We start from the raw sequence: 14,693 nt of genomic DNA on the forward strand, positions 1-14,693 counted from the left end.
GATGTGCTTGGTCTTGGAATGCTGCACTGGGTTTGCAGAGATTGCTATAGCACTCTTTGAGTCACAGAGGATAGGAATTTTTTCATACTGGAATCCATAGTCCTTAAGCTGAGTCTTCATCCATAGAACTTGTGAACAACAGCTAGCAGCAACAACATATTATGCTTCTGCTGTAGAGGTTGAGACACAATTTTGTTTTCTGGATGTCCAACTTACCAACTTGTCTCCCAAGAGTTGACAGCTTCCAGACGTGCTCTTTCTATCAAGCTTGCAACCTGCATGATCTGCATCTGTGTAGGCTATTAGATCAAAGCAAGAGTTCTTTGGATACCAGAGACCCAGTGGAAATAGCTTCAGCCCAGAATGTGATGGGTAACTCCAATGAAGCAAGCATGGTCCTTGCTGCTTCCACTAGGTTTATGTTCCTTCGTTCCACCACTCCATTCTATTGTGGAGTTCTAGCTGCTGAGAAGTTTTGTGTGATGCCTTCATTGATGAGGTGTTCATTGATTCTGTCATTTTTTAATTCAGTTCCATTGTCGCTTCTAACTTTAATGAGTTTTCGTTGTAGAAGGACATGGAGCCTTTTCATCACCCCAATGAGTAGGTCAGGAACACCTGATTTCTTCTTCACAAACTCAACCCAGGTGTATCTGGAATATTCATCAACAAGTACAAGTATGTACTTCTTTCCTGAGAGGCTTTGTGTAGATATGGGCCCACAGAGATCAATATGGATCATATTCAAGGGCTTGGTGCCGGTGGTTTCTGACTTTGTTCGGTGAGAGGCCCGTTTTAGCTTTCCCATCTCACAGGCTGAGCATAGATGATCTTTTTCAAAGTTGAGATCAGGAATCCCCTTGACCAGCTTCTGTTTCGCTAGCTTTCTTAAGACATCAAAATTCAGGTGTGAGAACTTCTAGTGCCATAGCCAATTTTCATCTCTCTTATGAGTTATAAGGCAAAGGGTGTCTTGTCCCATAGAGGATTGAAAATCCAGAAGATAGAGATTCCCTTCTTTCTTGGCCTTGATAATGGTTTGACCGGCCTTTGTCTCTATGATACTGAAACCTTTGCGGAACCTGACTTCAAGACCCTTGTCGCAGAACTGGCTTATGCTTAGTAAGTTGTGCTTCAAACCTTCAACATAAGCCACTTTGTTGATGGAGATGTTGTCTTTGATGAGAGTTCTGTATCTCTTGATGGTTCCCTTGCTGTTGTCTCCAAAAGTGACATAACCTCCAGATTTTTTGATGAAGGAGGTCAGCTGACTTTTGTCACCAGTCATGTGCCTGGAGCAATCTGAATCATGTACCATGGTTGCACATGTTGGTCCTGCAAGAAAAATTAAAGGGTTTTAGGTACCCATTTTTTAATGGGTCCACGTTTGTTAGTAGGAGATACCACTCTCTTTTCATTTCCCTTAGCCTTTGCARGCTTTGGTTTATTAGCATTTCCCTTGCCCTTGGACTTGGGCTTTTTCACGTTCTCATTGGTTTTAACTTTGTAGCGATAAACGTGTTGTGAGAATATGTAGCGATGTGTCAACATATGATTCCTCAGGTTTTATAAAAGAGTTAGACAGTGACAAAAATGGTGCTTTGGTTGTGTTTGTCTAACATTCTTTTTATTCGCTGAAAATAAAGAAGTAAATGCAGGGGTTGTAAATCCAGTCCTAGCATCGTTGTTTTTACAAACTTCCTATCTAGTTTAGATTTTTTTATTTGAAGGGGTCATTACTTCTTTGTCTTTACTTCTTTTCTCCTGAGGAAGGACTGCTTTTCTTCAGCTGAATGAGAGGAAAAGTGGTGGTTAGTTTTCTCAGAAGCAGGCCACTTCTATTTTTGCTCACGAGTAAACTTAATGAACTTGAAGGGTGTACTAGGGCCTTGTGAGTTATCTTTGGCAGATTTGCTATTTCTCAGCTTTCCCTTTCCTTTGTCCAAATATTTCATCAATGGTGGAACATCCGTTTTCATTGAGCATTTGAAGTTTTTAGGCTTTTTATCCTTAATGATTATTGGTGATTCACATACCGTTTCCTCTTTAGATTCGGAATCGAGAAAGTCTCTCGCTGATTTTTTGAAATCCAAATTGGCATGGATGTTTGTGGGAGATGTAGGTTCAGAGGTTGATGCTTCATAGTGATCTGTTTGAGGTTCCATCGATTCTGACTTAGCTGAACTTTCAGTTTTACACAGATGGTTCATCGACTCATCAGTTGATGGTTCCTCATTAGGATTTTCCTTTTCATCAACAATACTTGCTGATGAAGTGGAATTGACCCCCAGAGACTTTGGTTTTACCATAAGGTTTTCATCGGTCTCTAATTTGGAGGTGTCATTCTGTTCATCAGAATTCTTACATGTACTGCTCTCGTACACCATATTTTCAAAATCCTGTCTTTAAACGACAGTTTTTCCATCGACTTTAACTCTTTTAAAATTTGCTTTTGGTTTCGGGATAAAGTCGGGTTTCTGAATGCATCCAAGTTTGAAAGTGGATTCAAGGGTGGATTTCTTTGATTCGATGAAGGAGTCCAATTCATTAAATCCAATCCCTTGAGTGTCCGTCTGACCGTTTAACTTTTCATAAATATCTTGGGCATCTTTGTACTTCTTCATCAGAAGTTCATTGGTTTGAAACTTTTGGTGAAGGATCTCCCTTTCCTTTTGAAAGAAATCATTATGAGCAACTGAGTTTAGTCTCTTTACCTCAGATTCTTTTAAGGCCTTAGTTTTCTTTTCTAAGTCCTTAGTTATTCGTTTGTTTAGTTCCACAAGTTTTTCTTCCTTTGATTTCTTAAGTGTGGTGATGCGAGTGTTTTCCTTAGCAAGTTCGGCTTTTTCTTCGGTTAGAAGATCAGTCTCTCTTTTGTAGAAACTTGCTCTTTTTCCGCTTTTAGTCTTTCAGATTTTTCAAAATTTAGTTTCTCTTTTAATTTAAAGAAATCATCTGAAAGTTTTATCACCCTTAACTCTAGCTCAGATGGAGCAGAGTTGGTTTCATTGGAAGTAGACTCACATACCTGGTCATCAGAGTCGGAGGTGGGTTCTGTAGTGGATGTGGCCATCAGACAGATGAGTGCTTTATCTTCTTCATCGGATGAAGAGTCAGATACCCAATTTTCTTTCTCAGCCATCAGGCTTCGCTCGGTTCGATTGTACTTGTACTTGTACTTATTCTTGTAATAATCGGCATCCTTTATCAATCGTCCTCTGCACTCTTTTAAAAAATGACCAATTTTTCCGCATCTGAAGCAGCGAAGGTCATTTTTCTTTCCGTTTCTGTCTTCTTTCTTGTCCTCTCTTCTATCCTCTCTCTCTTCTATCTTCCCTCAGATAGAATTTCAATGGTTTCTTCTCATGGTATGACTGGTACTTCTCCTTCTTGAAGTCTCTTCGTTCATGGGGTCTCTTGATGAACTTCTTTTGGAACTGTCTTGTAATCAAGGCTAGAGACTTAGCAAAGGCTTTGATATCATCATCTGATTCAGATGACTCGTCTTTAGATTCCGATTCTACCACCATTGCTTTCTTTCCTTTCTTCTTGTGATCTCTGGTGGGGGTCCTTGATACTTCCTTTTCATCAGCAGCAAGAGCCAGAGGTCCACCGATGGATACTTTCTTCTTCATTATGTCATTCTCTTGTGTTGCAAGTGTTCCATATACATCATGAAGTGACCAGCCGTCTAGATCCTGATTTGCTTGAAGAGACATTGACAGCTGAGTCCATTCATCACCAAGACTTTTTACGAACAAAACATTGTATTCTTTGTTTGTTCTGGTGATATCATTTCGACGACATTGATTGATCAATGTGTTGAAACGATCGTAAGTCTTCTGTATTGGTTCATCAGGAAGAGCTTTGAAGTTGGTGTGTTTGTTGAGACATTATGCTCTACGATTCTTCTTTGTTTTAGCTCCTCCTTCCAATTGGCTCTCAAGTTCATCCCACAATTCCTTTGTTGTGGAGCATGCATCAAGAGATTGAAAAATTTCATTGGGAATGGCCATGATGATTAGTCGCTTGGCCTTCTTGTCAGTTTCCACACGCTCAATATTGTCTTCATCCCAGTTTTTCTCATCCTTGGGCATGTAATATGCAGGAATTTCTGCTATGGTATTTGTTCCTGGGACTCTTGGGACAAGAGTTTGTGGAACGTAAGGACCCTCCATTACAGATCGCAGGAGTTTTCTGTCCATACCTTCCAAGAAGTTTACCATTCTTATTCTCCATTGTGGGTACTCTTCTCGTTGAAGAGTTGGAGGCTTGGTGAGGGATCCAACACTATATGCGGAATTCCAGTTGGCCATCAAGAATTTTTGAAGAGAGAAAATTTACGTTTTTGGTGAAGATTGAAAAACGTGAATTGAGAGATTTTATATGATCGTTTGATTGGAAAAACAATCAATTGGCTCTGATACCAATTGTTGATCCCAGATCTCTCAATAACACTAATAATCAGGTTAAGAATAACCAAATTATAGTGTTTTAATGAACAAAATTATGAACACTCAAGAACAGTGTATGAACATTCAAAGAACAATCTTGAGTGCCAATAAATTCAATTTATTCAATATGAAAGCGTAAAAGCTACTTTGATTACAATAGGCCTAATCACCTATTTATACTAGTGATAAGAAGATAACTATCTAGTAAAACTATCTAGCCAATCTTCTAGGAAAGATAATGTTCATCTAAAATATGGATAAGCTATAAATTGAGATAAACTTGAAATTCAGCTGTCGATTAGTTATCTCCAGCTGTCTTCCATGGGATGATGATTCAACCTTATCTTTGTATCTTCATCGTATGCCTCTGGTTGAACTGCTGAAGAAAACTCTAAGTGTTGTTGACTAGAGGGGTGATGAAGATGCTCTTTCCATCGCATCTCTGGTCAATTCATCGACCCTCTGGTTGTTCTCCAGACTTGGTCAATTCTGCCTTAACGTCTTCATCGGTCTTCTGGTTCTTCATCACTTGTTGTTCTTCATTACTTTTACACTTATGAATTATAGGGTCTAACATATGCAAAGAAGGGATTTACTCAATGGACCCTTCTGGTCTAACCCTCATTTTCTGTTTTAAAATATGCAATACAGGACCTGGGCAGGGTCTAGGGATATTAAGGGGAAAGGGAAAATGTGATTATTTTCATTACTTGATATCTGCTTTTGAAGATCAGTATGAGATTGCTTATTTTTTGAAGATACATGTTGTTATGTATGTGATAGTACAAGATTCTATTTTGGAATTTTTCATATGTATATTTTGTACATATAAGAATCCATGTACTAGTGGGACCATTGTGGTGTAAAGTGTATTTCTTTGTAACGAAATATGTGTTATATGCAAAAGTGGTGTTTGAGGGTGTCACAGAGTGGTATCAGAGCCTTAGTTTAAGGGATTTAGGTACTCAAAGCATGATGCCTAGAGTTAACATGTCATTTGCGTATTAAGGTTCCTGGACAGAGATATAATATCAATGGGAATAAAATATAATGGGGTAAAGAGGGCAGTATGTAAGGTGAATTCGAATTACAAATGGCCAATGTAATTATGAATTTACAGTTACATACCTATACTCTGATATAGTATTATATTTGAGAATATGAATACGTGAGATTTAATACTAAAATATCTGCAGATGGCTAGTCGATCATGAAGATTTGAGAGGATCGCCCGCCCCGAGTTTGAAGAAAGGGAGGAATCTCCTGTAAATCCTCCAACTAACACATCTGGGAGTCGAGGTCGGGGAAGAATCAGGGGTAGAGGTTGAGGGAGGAGTCAGGCTTTGGGAAGAAGTCAGGTTGAGATTCGGCCTGATCAAGGGGAATCTATCTCTCGGAATGTAAATCAGGAGCAGGGGCATCAACCCAAATTTATAACTAGATATGTTCTAGCAGAGGAGATGGGAAAACTAAGAGACTATAGTATCCATAATGGGATTGCCAGCTAGAGTAGAAACTGAACGAGTTGGAATTAATCCTCCAGCTCCTCCAGCAGGCGGCAATAATAGGGGAGGAGACATAAAAATGTTCCTGACTTGCAAATCTCCAACGTTTTAGGGGAAAAATCCAGAAAAAGCAATGTGCTGGATAAAATAAATCAAATCAGTATTTAACACCAGTCGGTGTTCGGAAGAAGATAAGGTTAGATTTGCAGTGTCTATGCTAAAATCTAATGCCTTATATTGGTGGGATGTGGAGTCCTCAACACATCCAAATATCCTGCAAACGATGCCTTAGAAAGAATTTGTGGCCAGATTCAAGACACAATTATGTCCTAAGACTGCAGTAAGGCAAATGGAAGACGATTTCCTGAAACTGGAGCAAGGAAATATTTTGTATGAGATTATACTGAAAAGTTTATCGAGTATTCCTGCTTTGCTGAACACTATGTTTCTTTAGAATCTCGGAAGGTAGAATAATACATTTGGGGTCTGAAACCTTCTATCCGGGAATTTGTAATAGCTATGGACCCTTCTACGTTCACTTTAGCCGTAAATGCTGTTGAGGTTATAGAAAGAAATAAAAATCGTCAAGGTGAAGAAAAAGTAATGGAGAAAAGAAAGCGGGAAGGGTCTTCAGCCAGTTTTCGAAGACCCAAATTCACTAAGTTAGATAATCACCCTTTTCAGCCGCCACCTGTTAAAGCTTGTTCGCGGTGTTAACAGGTGCACCAGAGAAATTGTTTATCGGAGCCAAAAAGATGCTATCGATGTGGTGAGGCAGGGCATCTGTCAAGGGATTGCACTACACCCAAAAGGTGTTTTCAGTGCAATTCACTTGACCATATCCGATCGAACTATCCGCAGTTAAGGGCTCCTCGATTGACAATAGAAGGAAATGCTCCAAGTAACCGTGGAAGGCCTAGTGCACCAAGAAGAGGCTAGAGTGGGGCGCATGGCCGATTGTTTCAAATGATAAAGAATGAGGTTGAAGCTACGCCAGACGTGGTAACTGGTACCTTTCTTGTCAATTCTTTGACTGCTAAGGTGCTATTTGATTCGGGTGCGAACTTTTTATTCGTATCACCCTTATTTGCTGAAACTGCATGTATGACCTCTGTGCCGCTTGACAAAATATTAGTAGTTGATACTGGTAATAGTCAAGAATTTGTTGTATACGTGTTCAATAATTGTGTGATTGATATTGAGGGGTGTAGGCTGTCGATCCGACTTTTTCCTATGCCAATGAAAGAGTTCGACATTGTGGTGGGAATGGACTAGTTAGCAGAGAATTGGGCCAGTATTATGTGCAACAAGAAAATGATCAGTATTGATCTACCGGGGAAATGACCGATTGCTATTTATGGTGATCGGCAGGATCACCATACTAACTTGTTATCGGTTTTGAAGGCCCGAAAGTGTGTTCAGAAGGGATGTCAAAGTTATCTGGCTTACATGGTAATTCAAAAAAGGAAAAGAGTAATCAAAAGTTGATTCCAGTTGCTTGTGATTAGCCGGAAGTCTTTCCGGAAGATTTGACTGGTCTACCGCCAGATAGATCTATCGAATTCAAAATAGATCTGATACTCGGGGCAACACCAGTGGCAAGAGCACAGTATCAGCTTGCACCGTCAAAGCTGAAAGAGTTGGTAAGTCAGTTAAAGAATCTCCTTGACAAGGGTTTCATCAGATCGAGTATCTCACCTTAGGGTGCTCCAGTTCTGTTTGTCAAGAAGAAGGATGGATCAATGCGAATGTGCATTGACTATCAGGAATTAAAGAAACTGACCATTAAGAATAAGTATCCTCTACCAAGAATCGATGATCTTTTTGTTCAACTGGTGGGAACCAGTTACTTTTCAAAGATCGATTTGCGGTCAGGATACCATTAGTTAAAGGTTATAGATGAGGATGTTGCTAAGACTGCTTTCCAAACTCGGTATGAACATCATGAGTTTTTGGTTATGCCTTTCGGTCTAACCAATGCTCATGAAGCTTTTATGGATCAAATGATATAAGTATGTAGTGAATATCTCGATATATTCATTATTGTGTTTATTGATGATATTCTTATATAATCAAAATCTAAAGAAAAGCATGTTGAGCATCTTCATTTGATCCTTGAACTTTTGAAGATAGAAAAGTTGTATGCTAAATTGTCCAAATGTGAGTTCTAGTTAAGAGAAAGTCCAATTTCTGGGTCACGTTATATCAGAAGCAGAAGTGAAAGTTGATCCTGCCAAGATCGAAGTAGTAGGGAAATGGGATGCATCGAGAACTCCTTCAGAAGTTCGTAGTTTCTTGGGGTTAGTAGGGTACTACCGGAAATTCATTCAGGATTTCTCAAAGATTGCAGTGCCATAGACGAAGTTGACCCGGAAAAATATTACATTTCAGTGGGAAGAAGATCAGCAGAAGCTTTTCAACTATTGAAAGATCATATGTGCAGCACTCCAGTTCTGTCATTGTCGGAAGGATCAGAAGATTTCATGGTCTACAATGATGCTTTGAAGTTGGGTCTGGGTTGTGTTTTGATGCAGAGAGGGAAAGTAATTGCCTATGCATCCAGACAGCAGAAAGATCATGAGAAACAGTATCCAATATACGACATGGAGCTTGCGGTCGTAGTTTTTGCTCTGAAATTTTGGAGACACTATTTACTGGGGACTAAATGTCAGATCTTCACAGATCATAAAAGTCTCCAACATTTAATCAATCAAAAAGAGCTAAACATGCGGCAACGACGATGGATCGAGTTGGTAAATGACTATGATTGTGAAATCCTTTACCATCCAGGAAAAACTAATGTGGTAGCAGATGCTTTAAGCAAAAAAGAAAAAAAGTGCACAATCATGGTTGTGGCTATGAGAATGAGTCTGTTGCCAGATCTTCACAATGGGATTGCAAAATGCCAGGGGGAAGCTGTTAAAGAAGGTAACTTCAAGGCTGAACAGGTGGGTAAATTAATTTCTACCTTGGGTAAATTAATTTCTATGTTTTCAAGGTAGAATGGGTACCATGCTATGTAAATACCCGGGAAGTTATTTTAAATGAAAGTCATAAATCCTCGTATTCTATTCATCCTGGCACCAATAAAATGTATAAAGACTTAAAACCTTTTTATTGGTGGCCTGGATTGAAGAAAAATATAGCAAGATATGTGGAACGATGCTTGATGTGTCTACAAGTGAAAGTTGAGCCTCAAAGACCATATGGGAATCTTCAGTATTTAGAGATTCATGTGTGGAAATGGGATCATATCACAATGGATTTCATTATGAAGTTGCCTCAAACTCCAAAGGGATATGATGCCATATGGGTGATTGTGGATCGTTTGTCAAAATTTGCTCCGATAAAAGAGAATTATCCGTTAAAAAGGTTAGAAAAGATTTACATTGAAGAGATTGTGACCAGACATGGGGTTCCGTTGTCCATCATCTCAGACAAGGATAGTCGGTTTACATCCAAGTGCTGGGAAAGTTTTCAAAAAGCTTTGGGTTCTCAGATTTGATTGAGTACGACATTTCATTCACAGACTGACGAGCATAGTGAAAGAACAATTCAGACTCTTGAAGATATGTTGAGGGCTTGTGTCATAGATTTTGGGGAATCATGGAAAAATCATCTACCATTAATCGAATTTACCTACAACAATAATTATCACACCAGCATTCAGGCGGCTCCATATAAAGTTATGTATGGCCGTAAGTGCAAAACATCGTTATGCTAGAATGAAGTGGGTGAAAGACAGTTAATAGGGCCAAAAATTGTTCAGGTTACTTCTGAGAAGATTGAGCAAATCAGGGAAAAGATTAAAACAACTCAAGATCGTGAGAAGAGTTATGCCGACAAACTCCGTAAGTCGATTGAATTCTTTGTGGGGGATCATGCAATGCTAAAAGTCTCGCTATGGAAAGGGGTAAGCTCAGTCCAAGATAGATCGGGCCATTCAGAATCTGAAAGCGAGTCGGAATGGTTGCGTATCAGTTGGAGTTACCAGAGGAGCTTAGTACGATTCATAACGCTTTTCATGTGTCTAATTTACGGAAGTGTTTGGCAGATTCGAGTCTGGTAGTGCCTCTTCCAGAAGTCAGGCTAGACACTAAACTGAACTTTGTAGAAACACCAGAGGCAATAATTGATCGGAAAACCAAGGTTCTGAGAAATAAAGAGATCAGTCTGGTAAACGTTCAGTGGCGTTATCACAGAGGTTCTGAGGCAACTTGGGAGTTGGAGTCTGAGATGAGAACCAAGTATCCGTGGCTTTTTAATTAAAAGAATTCCGGGACGGAATTCTTTTGAAGGGTGCATAATGTGATAACCGGGTCCTGACTATCACCTGAAGTATTTATTATGTGATAATTGTTTATGTGGATAAATTCTTACATGAATTTAATATGTGAGTATGTGCATTTTCATGTATGAGAATGTATGCATGATTTGGAATATGGGTGCATATGCATATGATGTGATTTTATGCATGAGATGAGTTCGTATGTGCATGAATATATATATATATATATATATATGCATAAAATATGTGTATGCATGGGTTTTTTTAGTTAAAAAGTCTTATGCATGCATGTTGGTTACATGTGGGTAACTGAATATCCATTCCTGGAAAGTATAAATATAGAAATTGGGGCATAGGCAAGGTTTCCTGCCTCATTTGGAAAATCTGGAGAGAAGTGAGTTGTTTTGCTTGCTTGTCTGGAATGACTGATTTGATCTTACAAACTTCATTCAAAAATCTGAGTATTTGCATAAAGGTGAGTGGTTTCTAAAACTTCATTCGTATGATTTTGTTACTTTGGTCGGACTTAGCCGTCTCCTAACGGCACGCTACCCCGACTAGGCCGTATCCGGAAAGCACGCTAGCCGAACTAGGAACGTCCCCGGGCGACATTATGAATTTTTTAGCATTCCAAATATTTTACTAACATGTCCGGTCAACATAGTAGTAACCGGATACCCCTTAATCCATAAAACAGTATGTCCGGATTCTTTCAATCAGGTCACCATAGTGTCCGGTAAAGAACCCAATTCGAACATCTAATCTTATTCAAAGACAATATGCAGCATTCATACATCAAAACTAGTAATTGAATTCACCTCTTATGCTATTAGTATTTTTTATAGTTAATTGAGTATTAACATGACTTGAAAACATGTGAGATCAAATGTTTTTCGTAAAACCAATTTTTAACCCTTGGATTAGATCTATAATCTGAACATTCTTAATCATAAAATTATCACGAGACTTCTCAATAATCACAAAATTGTCACCGTGCAACTTTAGACCATTAGATCATTAGCTTATAAAGTTGATCAATGAACATAAATTAGTTTTACAGGTCTTACAAAAAACCCTTGGTCTCACGTGAATCCAACCCGTATTAACATAATCATATTATATCATTATATTTTTCTTCTAAGGAAGGCTATTACAAACTTGTATAATTATATATATCCCAACGTTCTATTTTATTTTTTATTTTTCAAATAATTGTTTTTTATTTACAATTTAGTGCAGTTAGCGAAAGGATGGTTGGAGTGTGGTCGAGTATATGATCAACTTTGTGATGGACCATCAATTTTAATTCCCCAACAATGTATCCACTTGTTAGAATTCTTTCATTGTACAAAACACTCAATTTTGTTAAATAACATGCTCTATTTTTAATTTATATAAAACCCATGGAATATTGTGATACTTTTTTTTTTTGAAGTATATACTATTTATATACGGCAATGTAGCAAACAAACTCACACATCCTCCTCACCTATGGTGAGGTTTGAACCCGTGACCTTCTAGAAGGCCAAGGACTCCGATACCGCTAAACCAAGGCCTTTGGTATATTGTGATACTTTTTATGCCAACACAAATGGACGAGATATCTGACAATATTACCCGACCCTTTACTATAAAACAAATGTGGTAGTGATTCGTGAAGCTCTAGAATAGAGGCGCTTGCAAGGTGGTCTCTATCTACGCTCCTTTTTGTTCTTTTCTATTTTCTCTGTTTTAATATTGTCGAACGAGGTTATGATTATATTATTTCATATAAGATAAGGAAGGGATTGGATGCATCAAGCCTGACATGGAGACAAATATTGAGGGTGCTTTTCAAGATGTTGTTGTCTCTATATATGAAGATAAGGGGTTTCTTTCTACACAACTTTATTATAAGACTACTTTTATACACGCTTATAAAGACCTTTTTACATGGCCTAAAAACCATGTATAAAGGCTATTTTTCTATGCGGTTCCAAAAATGTGTAAGAAAGTGCTCGACCTTTCTACATTCCCTACTTATACACGGCTGCAAAACCGTGTAGAAAGGTAAAAGAACTCGAGTAGGAAACCCTATTCAGTATTCATTTTTAGTTGTATGATTATCGCTATATAAGTTAACTTTTAGTTATAAATATTGGAGAGATTGTAAGAGGTTTAACACTTGTGACCGAAGTTCATTAATATTTGGATTTTTTTCGGAATGATTTGCATGCAAAGTAGTTAATAACACCTTTAAGATTAGAATGATGCTATTTACTTGTGATATAAAATCATGTATGATTTCATCAGGCTCGTTTCTGACATTTTATGGTCCTGAGCGAACGTAAAAAACAGGCCTATTGCAAGAAACAAGACTTGTAGCTACGACTTTTGTCGTCGTTAAAGGTCCATTTATCATCTTAAAGAGTATATACCAACATGTCGTCCTTATAACTTATGGTGGAAACATGTCATCGGTAAAAGACGCATCGTCAAAGCTCACTTTTCTTGTAGTGACTCTTGGTAAGTACGAAAAAAAAATTCAATAAATGTCTTTCATTAGTATAAAATTGAGTACAAGAAATGCTAATAATTTACTGAAGAAAAAAATCTTATTTATCTTATTATATATATATATAAGTGTACTTAATTTTTTGATTAACCTGGATATCTAACTCGCTATGCGAGCCGACTAATCCCAGGGCAACCACTGCAGGTAGCCCGGAGTCACCGCATTTGAACCTCCGTGGCCACAAGGGGATTTTTGTTCCTTCTTGGATTTGAACTTGTGACCTCTAAGCACTTTTGACCTTTGGAGCCAAGCTCAAACAAATTAGGCACCACCCTTGTGGTTACTTAAATTTACGTACATCTTATTAAGTAATTTGAAACCAAAAGTATAAAAACTATGATTGATAATTTTTTATAAAAAGTAAGAATTTTTTAGTTCATAACAAGAAATGTGTTATTTTGGTACAAAAAGAGAATTCGTGTGAATGAAGTAATCGTGAGGGTCAATGAGAGATCAATAATAAAGAAGATTATCAAGATTTTCTATATAAATTAGACAAATTATTGTGCGGTGGAATCCCAATGGATGATATATAACTCAAATAATTGATGAAAATATTTAAATTTTGTTTTTCCTTCTTTTTATACTCAACTAAAATAAGATGTTAAGATTAAAAGTTTATGGAACATGACATATATAAGAGACATTACTAAATACATCTAATAGAAAAAAAAAACTGATTAATCACAAAACTATGAAACACGTCATAAGTTATAAGAACAATAGATTGATTGTCAAACAATAGTAAAATATTTTATGTAGAAACAAAAATAGGTAACAATAGTCAACAAAAACAATTAAAACAACATAACCAAATATCAATAGTCAATAGAAGTAGAAATTGATAAAAATATCCAACAAAAATATATAACAATAACAAGCACATGATCTTAATGTTGAATTGTTGAAACATGAAAACAGTTAAGCATATAGGGATAACAATAACCAATATCATTGGACCTAGTTAAAGGAAAAATAAATAAAGAGACAATAAACAATAGCATATAATGAATGACCAATTAATTTTTTTATTTTCTTCTCCAATATAATTAGTTGATATATTTTTGAACCCTTATTATGTACTAATTTTCTTTTGCTTCTTATTATATGTTACAACTTTTTTGGTTTTTTTATTTCATTAAATTCTTTTAGACTACTATTGTATTTTTTTTAAAAATTAGGCCCCTGATATTTTTGGGCCTTGGGCGTGCGCCCGTGTCGCCCTCCCCAGGGATGGCCCTGGATTTCATTAGGCCCTAGTGTTGGTCCCAAAAGGGTCTACAAGAATACTAAACAGTTTGTAGAAAGGGGGGATGAATACAAACACAAAGTTTTCAAATTTAAAATATATATCGATAGAGAAGATCAATACAGATTTTACAAGATTGTTTGCGGAAAGATAAGGTAAAAGAARMHTATYKAARCAATCTTAAGTTACACACAAAGGTTAGCAATTACAAGAAAAGAGATTGCTAAAAGAAAATATCTTTTACTTTAAGTTGAAAGAAGCTTGAAGTAAGAATGAGGAGAGAGAGAGTGATGCGCGCACTCTGCATGGAGAATAAACATTTCTATTTATACCCAGTGCATTAAATGTCCATTTAATGCAGTATGGTGGGGTTTAGAGTGCGTGTCAAGCCTTAACAGGAAGGCTTGTCCTTTGTTACAGTGAATAGTATAAAAGCACTATTCTTGAACAGACATCCTTACCTAAAGTTGGTGGACAAATAGTCGACTAATCGGCTTCGTACCGTACTATCTTTAGTAAGGGTATGGGTTTGTCCTTTTGTGTGTGCAAGGACAAAACAACAACAATCGTGCTAAGCAAGCTTCCTTTGATCGCTGAATGCTGGAATGACCTGAAGGTCTCATCATCATTCGCTGAAGCTAGA

This window comes from Cynara cardunculus, assembly GCF_001531365.2.
Source record: "Cynara cardunculus var. scolymus isolate 2C chromosome LG 2, CcrdV1, whole genome shotgun sequence".
NCBI lineage: Eukaryota > Viridiplantae > Streptophyta > Magnoliopsida > Asterales > Asteraceae > Cynara > Cynara cardunculus.